Below are 13,004 nucleotides of genomic sequence, written 5' to 3' on the forward strand. Positions count from 1 at the left end.
TGTTCTGTCGGTAAAAGAACACATTTGTCAGCAAAGTATGCAAGAAATGATAGAACTGGGCATGATATAGATGTAGTTATATATAACAATGCAGACGGAGAAGCACACATTAACTTGAACGGTAAAAATAAGTTGAGTGGTAGAGGTTATATCAAAACAGCAATGATAAAGGCAAATGTAGACATTGATACAGATGCTAGGTATAGTACAGATATCGGCTTATGTTTTAAGGGAGGCGAAGCTGGCATATCAACTGGTTTCGATTCTAAAGGAAATATTAAGATTCGACCAAGACTTTGTTGATCTTTTATGCGCCAGGTGTAGGCTGCATTTTTCAGAGCTCCTGAATATTAGTAGGTTTGAGTGATTTATACCTGGACTTATATTCTGAAAGTTGGACATATTGGATATTATTTTATTGTGATTGCAGTGGTGTAAAATTCAACTGGATTTTGTAAATGATTTTAGAGTTATTTGGATTTTAAACAAACATTTTGAGACATATTTTGAAAAGTATTTCATGACCTGCAGCAGTTATATGTTTTAATGAGCGAAAATCATCACGCTTGGTGTATACAAGAGCAGAGCTGTACAGTATTGGACAATTATCAGGTGCACAAAGGAGGCTTAATCCTATGACTTACAAATCATTGAAGCAAATTGGCTTAGCAAAATACAGAGGGACTAGAGGTGGTAGTTATCAGATTAGGCGACCATGGGACACTAACAACGGTGTAAATAGCAACAATTTAAAGTTACTGCCCCAACAAATTACAAGTATTGTTGGGTCTAATATTGGGACTAAGTCAATTAAAATATGTGAGCACTATGGGGGAAACATAATACGTATTCAGCCCGACAACTGCACACAAACAGCAGGGAAGAAAAACATAAGAATTTGCTCCGTAAATACTCGATCAGTTAAAAATAAAACATTATCAATATGTGATTTTATCCTTACAAAAGACTTTGACATTTGTGCCATAACCGAAACTTGGCTCGGTAGCTCTGTAGATAAGTCATGCACCAGTGAACTAGTACCAGAGGGTTACAAAATGAAGCATGTCCCTCGTAGAGGTAGGCGAGGCGGAGGGGTAGCCATCATTCACAAAGCTTCCATACACATCAACATTATTGCATCAAGCAAAGACCATGATTTTTCTCAGTTTGAGTTCATGGATTGCAATGTGGTTATAGGCAAACATTCAATACGGCTTGCTGTTATTTACAGACCACCCCCATCAAGAGAAAATGGCCTGAACGCAAACACGTTTTTAGAGCAAGAATGGCCCCTTTTCTTATCGAAACATGCTACAGAAGGCAACTCTTCAGTAATTGTAGGAGACCTCAACTTTCATCTCGACCAACCTACAAATAGTGACACCAAAAAGTTTAATAGCAATTTAGATGCTTTTGGCATGCATCAACATGTTGCAGAACCAACCCATGTTGCTGGACATACACTGGATGTAGTGATAACCAGAGATAATAACAATGTCATTTCAAATGTTGAAGTCATAGATCCTGGTCTGTCAGATTCCAACGGAAGGATCTCACGTGACCACTTCGCAGTTACATTTCATGTGGAAGCTTCCAAGCCACCCCCAATTCGTAAAGCTGTGTCTTACCGAAAGTTGCGTTCGATTGACATTAATTCATTTAGAGACGATATTAGGAAAACAGATCTTTTTAACGCTCGAGGAATATCTTCAAATATTGATAACTTCATTGAAGAATACTCAAATGAACTGACGTTAATTTTGGACAAGCACGCTCCATTGACAACCAAAACTATCACGTTAAGACCTTCATGTCCATGGTATTCTGAGCAGCTTCATGATGCAAAACATCAGAAACGCAAATTAGAACGAAAATGGCGTGAGAGTAAACTTTCAATTGATCATGACATTTATAGATCACAATGCGCTGTGGTAAATAGGATGCTGAAACAAGCCCGTGTTGACTTTTACACAAGCAAAATTGAATCTTATGGGAGTGACCAGAAAAGTCTGCATAGAATAACTAAAACTCTTCTTGGAAACACAAATGAGGTAATTTTACCATTGCATTCGTCTCCAAAACAGCTCGCTCAGAATTTCAGCGACTTCTTTATTGGGAAGATCGAAAATATCAGAGACAATATTACCTCACAAAAGCAGTCTTCATCTGGTGTTGGTGATATAGAAGCTGATTATATAGGAGTTAAATATGATAAGTTTACACCAACATCGGAGGATGAAGTGAAATCGATAATCCGTAAGTCAGCCAGTAAATCATGTGAATTGGATCCTATCCCAACATGGTTACTTAAAGAATGTCTTGATGAGCTTACACCTGTGATGACCAAAGTCATAAATGCATCCCTACAATCTGGATATGTGCCACGATCATTCAAACACTCACGAATAAGACCACTTCTAAAAAAGCCAAGTCTAGACGCAAATGTTCTTAAAAATTACAGGCCAGTGTCTAATTTGCCTTTTATATCAAAAATCTTGGAGAAAGTGGTAGATGTCCGAATTGAAAATCATCTAAAAAACAATGAACTTCATGAAGTCAACCAGTCAGCCTATCGGAAATTCCACTCAACCGAAACCGCACTGTTGAAAGTTCAAAATGACATTCTTCAATCACTGGACAGAAATAATGTAACTATTCTAGTAATGTTAGATCTGTCGGCTGCTTTCGATACAATTGACCACGAGACGCTTCTTACTCGCTTAGAACATCACTTCGGTATCACAGGGACACCACTTACATGGATGAGGTCCTACCTCAGTGATCGCTATCAAACAGTAGCCATTAATGGTGAACTCTCGGACCCAGTGCTGATGAAGTACAGCGTACCCCAAGGGTCTGTTCTTGGCCCCAAAAACTATACAATGTACACAAAGCCTGTTGGAGCTATTTGTAGAAACCATGACTTGGACAACCATTTCTATGCGGATGATTCGCAATTATACTTATCGTTCAAACCATTAAACACAATTTCAATTGAAGAATCTGTCAATCGCATTGAACACTGTCTGAATGACATAGTGAAATGGATGAACAACAATATGTTAAAGCTAAATGCGGACAAAACAGAATTAATCATATTCTCATCTGAGCACAACTCAAAAACAGTTTCAAATGTCTCCGTCACCGTCGATGGCTCTGTAATCAAACAATCACCAAGTGTTAGGAATCTGGGCGCTTATCTTGACTCAAACATGAAGCTGGATCAACACGTCAATAATGTTTGTAGAAATTCTTACGCACAATTGCGACACATTGGCCATATAAGACCTTATCTAACACTGAACGCAACCAAATCTCTAGTAAACTCTCTTGTTACATCTCGCATAGACTACTGCAATGCTCTCCTGTACGGTGTTCCAAAGCAGATATTATACAAACTACAAACTGTTCAAAATACGGCAGCTAGAATTGTTACGAGGACAGCAAGGTACGACCATATAACCCCCGTGCTACAGGAACTACATTGGCTCCCTGTGCAATGCAGAGTAGAGTACAAAATTCTAACACACACATTTAAAGCGCTCCATGACCAATCGCCTGCGTACATTGTGGACATGTTAGAAATATACAGAGCATCCAGAAATCTGAGGTCGAAAAATAAGTCACTGACGTTAGTTGTGCCTAAATGTCGGACGGCGCGTTATGGTGACAGAAGTTTCCAGTCAGCATCAGCTAAGTTATGGAATGCCCTACCATCTGACATCAGAGACTGTAACACCTTGCAAAGTTTTAAGAAGGCTCTGAAAACCCACTATTTTAAACAGTATTATGGACGATAAGTGTTTTATTATTTTATTTCCGAGTGCATGGATCTATCCGGGATTTAACAGCTTGTTGTTACTTTATCTTTAAATTTTATTGGTTTTCACTAACTCTGAAATTATTATTCTATTATTTTATAGTTATTTCAAACATTTTATATTATATTAATTTTGTACATATGTACTATGCATAAACACTTTGTTTTAATTGACTAGCGTTAATATTGTTATAAGCATTTTAGTTTGTCTATTGTTTTATATTACATTGTAAAGCACTTTTGAACATACTTTATGTATGAAAAGAGTGCTATAGAAATATGGTATATAATAATAATAATAATAAAAGACTTGCACGTGATGTGGGGCCAATAAAGATAAAGGCAAGTGCAGACATTGATAAAGACTGTAACCTTTTAAATTCAGACGTTGAATGTTCTGTCGGTAAAAGAACACATTTGTCAGCAAAGTATGCAAGAAATGATAGAACTGGACATGATATAGATTTAGGTATACATAACCAAGCAGTCGGAAAAGCACACATTAACTTGAACGGTGAAAATAAGTTGAGTGGTAGAGGTTATATCAATACAGAAATGATAAAAGGCAAATGCAGACATTGATACAGACGTTAGGTGTATTGCAGATATCGACTTATGTTTTAAAGGATACACAGTTTGCTATTAACTGGTTGCGATTTTAAAGGAGATCTAAAGATTCGACCTAGACTTGCATTTGTTGATGGACAAGCAATGATAAAGGCAAGTACAGACATTGATAAGGACTGTAACTTTTCAAATCCATCCGCAAGAAATGATTTAACTGGGCATAATATAGATGTAGGTATAAATAACCAAGCAGTTGGAGAAGCACACATTAACTTTAACGGTGAAAATAAGATGAGTGGTACAATATTTATTAATACAGGAATAGAGGGTCTATCAAATCAGATCTGGGATTCAATGTAAAGAAAATGCATTCGTGCCTGACGATGTTGTTTGCTCGGAAGAAATAGGCATAAAACGACAAAAACAAACAAACAGCCAACCAGCGAAACAAAAATATAGATTAGCATCGAAGTCTGAGGATACTACGCACTCAACGATTATTTATGATAGACAAGATCATCCCAAGACGGAGCATTTCTATTCAAACAAAACCCAAAAGGTATGCTAATCCGGTGACGAAATACCAAACCTCTGTTATTCACACGAAATTAAAGTCTCGGAACCAGTTGTCCTAACACCTACACGCAGTCCATGTTTGTCACAACATCACTTTGAAGGGATTGCTTCCGTGAATCAGCTACGTACCACCTGCCGTGAAAAAGGAAATGACTGAAACACATTGTAAGGCATCTTCATACCCAACTGAAGCAAGTGTTCAAAGCGAAGATGAACTATGTACAACTTATTATAATATAAGTATAACGTTCTTTTGGAATGCACATTGTTACTTTAGAGTTTGGTATACAAATGATCATATTAGACAACGTCGCATTATGTACCAACAATAAAACGTGTATTACTGGACGTTGTTGCTTTTGACTTTATAATAGTGTTGAACGGCTGAGTGAACTAAACTTGAATTGGTGCGAGGATACTACACATTTGCTATATTGTACACCCCCCTCTACAATGCAAATGTTTCTGTTTTTAAACATATAATCCAAAATATTAGGTGTCTTGTGAACATGCATAATGCATGTTTAAATTGCAAACGACGTCAGTTTTAAACAGCTCTTTATTTCATTACATTGCGATTCATTTATTTTTATTTACATGTTATCATCTTTAATATAGTAGTATAGTTCATGATATACACATATAAAAAGTTAGTTTTCTTTAAATTTGTATTACCAAAAATAATTTATTGAAAATTGTATTAACAAGTGTTTGGATGCATGATATTGACGTAGGTTTAACCAGTTCCTTATTAATGTTATTCAATTTATGTGCAAATTATATGGTATATTAAGTTACATGTTTTCAGTTACAAACGATAACTAAAAGTAAACTAGTATATGGCCATTTAATATGACTAACTATAGTTTCGTTTCGTATAGATGGGTTGATACAAGGATTAACACTAAGATGTCTATATTGCCTATAGTGACTTTAGAACAGCATGGATACAAAATGTATCTTAACAGCGTAAAATGGGAACTCTCATTTATATAATTCCAAAATGTTCTTTTTATCAAGTGTTTGTTATAACTACACATTCTCAAACATTCTTTAGTTATACATGATTAGACACGAGTTTCACATGTATTTATTTTATTTTGTATATTTTGTATGTAATGTCGATTAATAGAAATGTATGAATGTTTGTTTTTTCTCGTCATTTTTGTACAATATTCGGCCACATGGGTCTATAACCTTTTGCTTTATAAATTGTGTGTTCTGCTCTATGAACACCTTGTCAACGCAATATCCAAAGAGATGGACTATTATACTACTACTTACTTTGGATAACGATTGGCTTGCTTAAAAACAAGCCAGAACACGTCCTTAAATTGATAAGTTTTACCATGTTTAATATACAATTCAAAGATAGAAACAACCTAAAACATTCAAAACATTCTAATTTTGTTATTTTTGAGAAAATATGTCTTGGTACGAAGGGCATTTATGTTGGTAATGTCACTGGGGTTCATAAAATCTAAATCTAATCATTCCACTGCACAGTTATACACTTTTGATTTCTTGTTAATCCGACATTAATGCTGCAAAGTAGAGTCCTTTTGGTATACCGTTGAGACACTGACACCTGAACCAAGGGCACTTCTAGTAGCACAACATGAACCTGAGAGCATTTGCTAGCAAGGGAAATGGGAGAAGGTCACCGGTTCTTAGGCTAGGGGAAAACATGGGATCGACGCAATTCAGATAAAAAGCTCTGTTGGAGATATCTGCATAGAAACTCGTGATTCAAAGTAAGCCCTGATTTCCGTTTGTTGTTTCAGTTTAAATTATATCATTGGAATACAGCCACTTTATATGGGTGTGTTTGATCTAAAAAAGCCCGGTCAATATTAAGCCGATTAAAGCATTATTTCAGTCGTGTTTTAAATTAACATCTGCAATCGACAACATGTAATTCACATACTCATTCTCAAGGTGGTTTTTACTGTAATAAAGGCCTCCCCTTGCGCCACTGCAATGATGGCCTCTTACGCGCCACTGAAATGAAGGCCTCTAACAAGCCTTTATGATGAAGGACTCTAACGCGCCACTGGAATGAAGGCCTCTAATGTGCCACTTTAATGGAGGCCTCTAACTGGCCACTTTGATGAAGGCCTCTTACGCGCGACTGCAATGGAGGCCTCTTACGCGCCACTGTAATAAAGGCCTCTAACGTACTACCTTAATGAAGGACTCAAACGCACCAATTTAATGAATGCCTCTAACGCGCCAATCTGATGAATGCGTCTAACGCGCCATTCTAGAGAAGGCCCCTTACGCGCCACTGTAAATAAGGCCTCTAACCCGACACAGTAATGAAGGCCTCTAACGTGCCACTGTAATAAATGCCTTTAAAGCGCCACTCTGATGAAGGCATCTAACGCGACACAGTAATTATTGCCTCTACAACCACTGTAATGTATGCCTCTAACGCGCCACTCTGATGATGACCTATAACGCGCCAACCTGATGAAGGCGGTAAACATGCCACACTAATAAAGGCCTCTTACTCGCCATTGTAATTAAGGCCTGGAAAGTGCCACTTTGGTGAAGACCTCTTACTCGCCATTGTAATGAAGGCCTCGAAAGCGTCACTTTGATGAAGGGCTCTTTTTCGCCATTGTTATGAAGACCTCTAACGCGCCACTCTGATGAAGGCCTCTGACGCGCCACTCTGATGAAGGCCTATTACGCGCCACTATACTGGAGGCCTCTAATTCGCCACTGTAATGAAGGCCTCATACGCGCCACTCTGACGAAGGCCTCTTACTCGCCACTCTGATGAAGGCCTCTTTCGCGCCACTATAATAGAGGCCTCTTTCTCGCCATTGTAATGAAGGCCTCGAATGCGCCACTCTGATGAAGGCCTCTAACGCGCCACTCTGATGAAGGCCTCTAACGAGCCACTGTAATGAAGGCCTCTTACGTGCCACTCTGATGTAGGCCTCTAACGCGCCACTATAATGAAGGCCTCGTATGCGCCACTGTAATGAAGACCTGTAACATGCCGCTTTAATTAGGGCTTCTAACACACCACTTTAATGGAGGCCTCTAACGCGCCACTCTGATGCAGGCCTCTAACTTGCCAATCAGATGAAGGTCACTAACGTGCCACTATGATGCAGGCCCCTCTCGCGCCACTATACTGGAGGCCTCTTACTCGCCATTTTAATGAAGGTACGAACGCGCCACTCTGATGAAGGCCACTAACGCACCACTGTAATCAAGGCCTCTAACGCACCACTCCGATGCAGGCCTCTAACGCGCCAATCAGATGAAGGTCACTAACGTGCCACTCTGATGCAGGCCTCCCTCGCGCCACTATACTGGAGGCCTCTTACTCGACATTTTAATGAAGGTTCGAACGCGACACTCTGATGAAGGCCACTAACGCACCACTGTAATAAAGGCCTCTAACGCACCACTGCAATGGAGGTCTTCAACATGCCGCTGTAATCAAGACTTCAAACATACCCCTTTAATGAAGGCTTCTAATGCTGGCCTCAAACGCAAACCTATCATTACGGCCTCTAACGCGCCACTCTGATAAAGGCCTCTAACGCGCCACTTTGATGAATGCATCTAATGCGCCACTATAATGAAGGCCTCTTACGTGCCACTCTGACGAAGGCCTCTAACACGCCACTCTGATAAAGGCCTCTAACGCACCACTCTGATAAAGGCCTCTTTTGCGTCACTTTGATGAAGGCTTCTAACGCACTACTCTGATGAAGACCACTAACGCGCCACTCTGATGAAGGCCTCTAACGCACCACTCTGATGAAGACCTCTAACGCACCACTCTGATAAAAGGCCTCTTATGTGCCACTTTGATGAAGGTTTCTAACGCGCCACTCTAATAAAAGCCTCTAACGCGCCACTCTGATGAAGGCCACTAACGCGCCACTCTGATGAAGGCCACTCACGCGCCACTCTGATAAAGACCACTAACGCGCTACTCTGATGAAGGCCTATTACGCGCCACTCTGATAAAGGCCTTTAACGCACGACTCTGATAAAGGCCTCTAACACGGCACTCTGATAAAGGCCTCTAACGCACGACTCTGATAAAGGCCTCTAACGGGCCACTCTGATAAAGGCCTCTAACGCGCCACTCTGATTAAGGCCTCTATGTCGCCACTCTGATAAAGGCCTCTAACGCACGACTCTGATAAAGGCCTCTAACGCGCTATTATAATAAAGGCCTCTAACGCGCTACTATAATAAAGGCCTCTAACGCACGACTCTGATAAAGGCCTCTAACGGGCCACTCTGATAAAGGCCTCCAACGCGCCACTCTGATTAGGCCTCTAACGCACAATTCTGATGAATGCCTCAAACGCACCACTCTGATAAAGGCCTCTAACGCCCCACTCTGATAAAGGCCTCTAACGCACGACTCTGATAAAGGCCTCTAACGCGCCACTCTGATAAAGGCCTCTAACGCGCCACTCTGATAAAGGCCTCCGACGCGCCACTCTGATAAAGGCCTCCGACGCGCCACTCTGATAAAGGCCTTTAAAATTTACCAGTACTGGTGAAGCCACTGTATACTATTTTACTCCGGCGAAGCCGCCTTTGAATAGGCGATGCCGCTTGATCATTTATTTCATATATATGTATATCTGTAACGCTGCCGAAAACCCCATCAGTGCCATCTTCTTAACGAGTGTACCACGAAATGCCGTATGCTGTCTACTCCCAAGTATTCACTGGAAATTCAACAAGTCTCCTCAATTCAAGGGAGGCAACAACAAAGAATCCTATTATATAATCTTGAAATTATTCTCTCGTATGATTTATTATCAACGCAAGCATCTAAACTTGTAAATCTTCATTGCCAAATACACCTCTGCCGTTTTTACATTTTACGTAGTAACTCTGCATCGCTGGCAAATCAATCTTGTCTACTACATTTGGAATAAAACTTTCATTAGGACAAAGTAATGGTAAAAACATCTCTGAGCTTGATCAATCTTAAGTTTGCGTTTTACTCGATCTATCCCCGACGGAACAAACATACCAAATTATCCATGCCATGACTCAGAAAACGCATCAATCTCTGTCGATGACGGGTTTCAGAGCCTGGAGTAAATACTTATAGTTTGGCAATTTGCTCTGACGAGACCAATTTACATGTAATTAACCAATCCACTGAATAATAGTATTCATATTTCTGAATGAAATATCTCAATGATCCCAATAAACTATTCTTTAAAATAAAATCTGAAATTTCATTCTCAGACCTTGGTACCCATTCCATCTCAATCGTGATTGATTTTTTCCGAACAAATCTTAAAAATACTTATATCTATATCTTGAAGCTCCCTTATCATTGCTCCCTTTATACTATTACTGAATACCATTTCACTCATTAATTTTCTATCAAATGACAAAAGATTGCAATACACGATACACAGCTAACTTTAAGTTCCCGCCAGGTGGAATATTTTACTGCTTCGTCGGCACTCTACTGCCCCTTTTACACCCCGTTTATTGTGTATACCTCGTACCCACATTGGCCTCTGTTACTCGCATCAGAAAATATGTTGTGTTTTTTCTCTTTTACCTTTTTCGCCCAATTAGTGTTATTGCAGTTGCTGTATATTTTCTCATGATACATGAATGTTACCACCCCTATACGGTACATTGAGAATGTCTAAACTAAAAAGCGCGTCATAATTTGTGAAGTGTGCCCCACTAACAAGGACATTGATATTATCTGGCACATGGCTCAAGACCACAGTTATCTGCCCCCCGTTGACCAAGATCCGGATGTGAATACAGAAAAAAAGAGTGCTTGTGTTCAAGTATCAATATTTTATTAAAATTGAATGAAAAAGAAGCAAAAAATGTTCTTTTTGCAGAGAACTTGACTGAATGTGACACTCTATTGCAGAAATTGATAGTTTTCAATGTAAATATTGGAAAAATCATAGCTTGTGGAAGTCTGAAAATTAGTTGTTTGTAGCCGATTGACTCCCTGGCGGAAGGGTTATGTATTTGAACTCAATTTTGACAGTCGGGTCAATGGTCAACATGGTGTTTTCTTGTGATTATATTTTGTGTCTTGAATTGTTCTAGAGATGCCATGTCCTTGTTTTTCAATTGGGGTGTGTATCAAGTCAAAAGCCAGGTTAGTGTCTATATGAAACATATAGTAAAACTAACTGTGGTCTCACGCCTGATATAGAGGAAGCTTTTGGAGGGGTGGCCTATTTTAAATTGTTATAAATTCTTAATTTATGCAGCTATCTGGTTGAAATTTGGCCAGTTGACAGTGCTTAGCCATAGAATATTGGTGTTTGAGTATGAAATGTGAAAATATTATATTACATAATATAAATATTAATATATAATTTTCTTATATATTTTTGACATTTAAAAAAAAAAACTACTTTCACTTTCAATTTAATGTTTGGAAATAGTTCCAAATGATGGTAACTAATGAATGAAAGCCTCACTTTCAATTCCAAAGTATAAATGGAGGGATTTTTTTAACATACATGTAGGAAGCAGACCCAGGAGGAACTGTCTGTTGAAGAACCCCCCCCCCCCCACCAAGCTGCCCACCAGAGGCCAAGCTGTACTTGATGTTTGCCAACATGCTGTAATTTGTAAGTACTTCAAGATAATATATTAGAAAATGGTATCCAAACTGAAGTACAAAGTGAGACAGTTTGGTCATAAAAGCCCATTGAGACTGTTTGTTCCATTCCTAAATGAATTTCTTTCATGTTGTCAATCATTTCTGATGTGGCTTTGATAACAATATTATTTTCTAATGAAACTGCTGACTTGTATCAGTCTTTGGTCTGTATTGTGCATCTATTCACACATTTTGTTTGCTCTTTTAAGCAAACATTACAATAATTGCAAATTCTATAAGCAATTAAACAAAACTTACTGCACATAGGATGCAGAATGATGTTTTATTTAGTGTGCATATGATTTTCAGCTTATGGACAAGAAAACATATACTTTAACAATCACAGCAACACAATGAGATCCCAATTTTAAAGAAATAATGCCACCTTTCATTAATTCATTAATTCATTCTATCAATCATTCATATATATTCATTAATTCATTCATTTATTCAGTTTATTCATTGAAAAACTTGACATTTCTCAAGGCAAAATAAATAAAAAGTGAGCAGCTTTCATAAAGAATAGAGCCTTTTCCCTTAATGCATTAAAAAACACAACCTTAATACAGTATAAATGTTTTAAAAACCCTAATTTATTGCTTATTTTAATAGCCAGCCTGGTTGCTGTAGCCACAGAGGAATTTTCAAGGACAAGAACCAGTGCTGGTAAAACTGTGGTCTCGTGTGGTTTTCCATACCGGCTCTCGGCAAGGATTTTCAAGAAAGGAATACCATCTCCAAGTAAGAAGAAATTCTAAGCATGTCTGGTTTAAATGCTTGCAAAATGCATCTGGGTACTCATTAAGATGAGATTTACCTTTGAGTTGTTAAAAACTGATTGCAAAATGTCCAAAAGGCTATATATTCTATTAAATTTGTCCTGAAAATCTTTGAATTCATGAACTTTTCTGCACATTTATCACATTTATGACTATACTAAAGGTTGTGTATGCCTCAAATGAGTGTTTACAGGCCTTTTTCAAACTTTAACAGTAGTGGCAGATAGTTTTATTTGTGTAAAACATTGCTTTTGTGTCTTGCTTGCAGATCATGATGTGCCAATAAGCTCCAGTTAGCTGCGGCCTTTTCCCCAGGCGGTAGTCCTGCAATCTGAATCCAGGAGATGCAGCTCTGAATCCAATATTTCAGAAGAATGAAGATGTTAGTCAACTCTGTAGTGCTTGTTTGTGTGTAAATGATTCCAATGAGTGAGATTTATAGCAAATCAGGTGTAAATAAGCATCTTATAGACAATAGTGAAGTGCTGTACTCTGAATTTAATGCCAAATCTAGCCTTCAAAACAGATTCTTAAAGTAATTTTTTTTTAAAAATGGGCATAATAATGCTATCTCTGCATTTTCTACATCATGTAGCCACCTCATACATGA

The 13,004-nt window shown here is 38.5% G+C and overlaps 1 long non-coding RNA gene across 1 annotated transcript; it reads left to right on the plus strand.

Annotated features, from left to right (window-relative positions):
- The first annotated feature begins 11,529 nt into the window (after positions 1–11,529).
- On the plus strand, positions 11,530–12,774 carry LOC128205546 (uncharacterized). Its single transcript, XR_008256268.1, has 3 exons — positions 11,530–11,583; positions 12,228–12,356; positions 12,663–12,774. It is a non-coding gene; the product is annotated as an uncharacterized LOC128205546 (long non-coding RNA).
- The last annotated feature ends 230 nt before the right edge of the window (positions 12,775–13,004 follow it).

The sequence above is a fragment of the Mya arenaria genome, chromosome 10, assembly GCF_026914265.1.
Source record: "Mya arenaria isolate MELC-2E11 chromosome 10, ASM2691426v1".
In the NCBI taxonomy this organism is placed as follows: Eukaryota; Metazoa; Mollusca; class Bivalvia; order Myida; family Myidae; genus Mya; species Mya arenaria.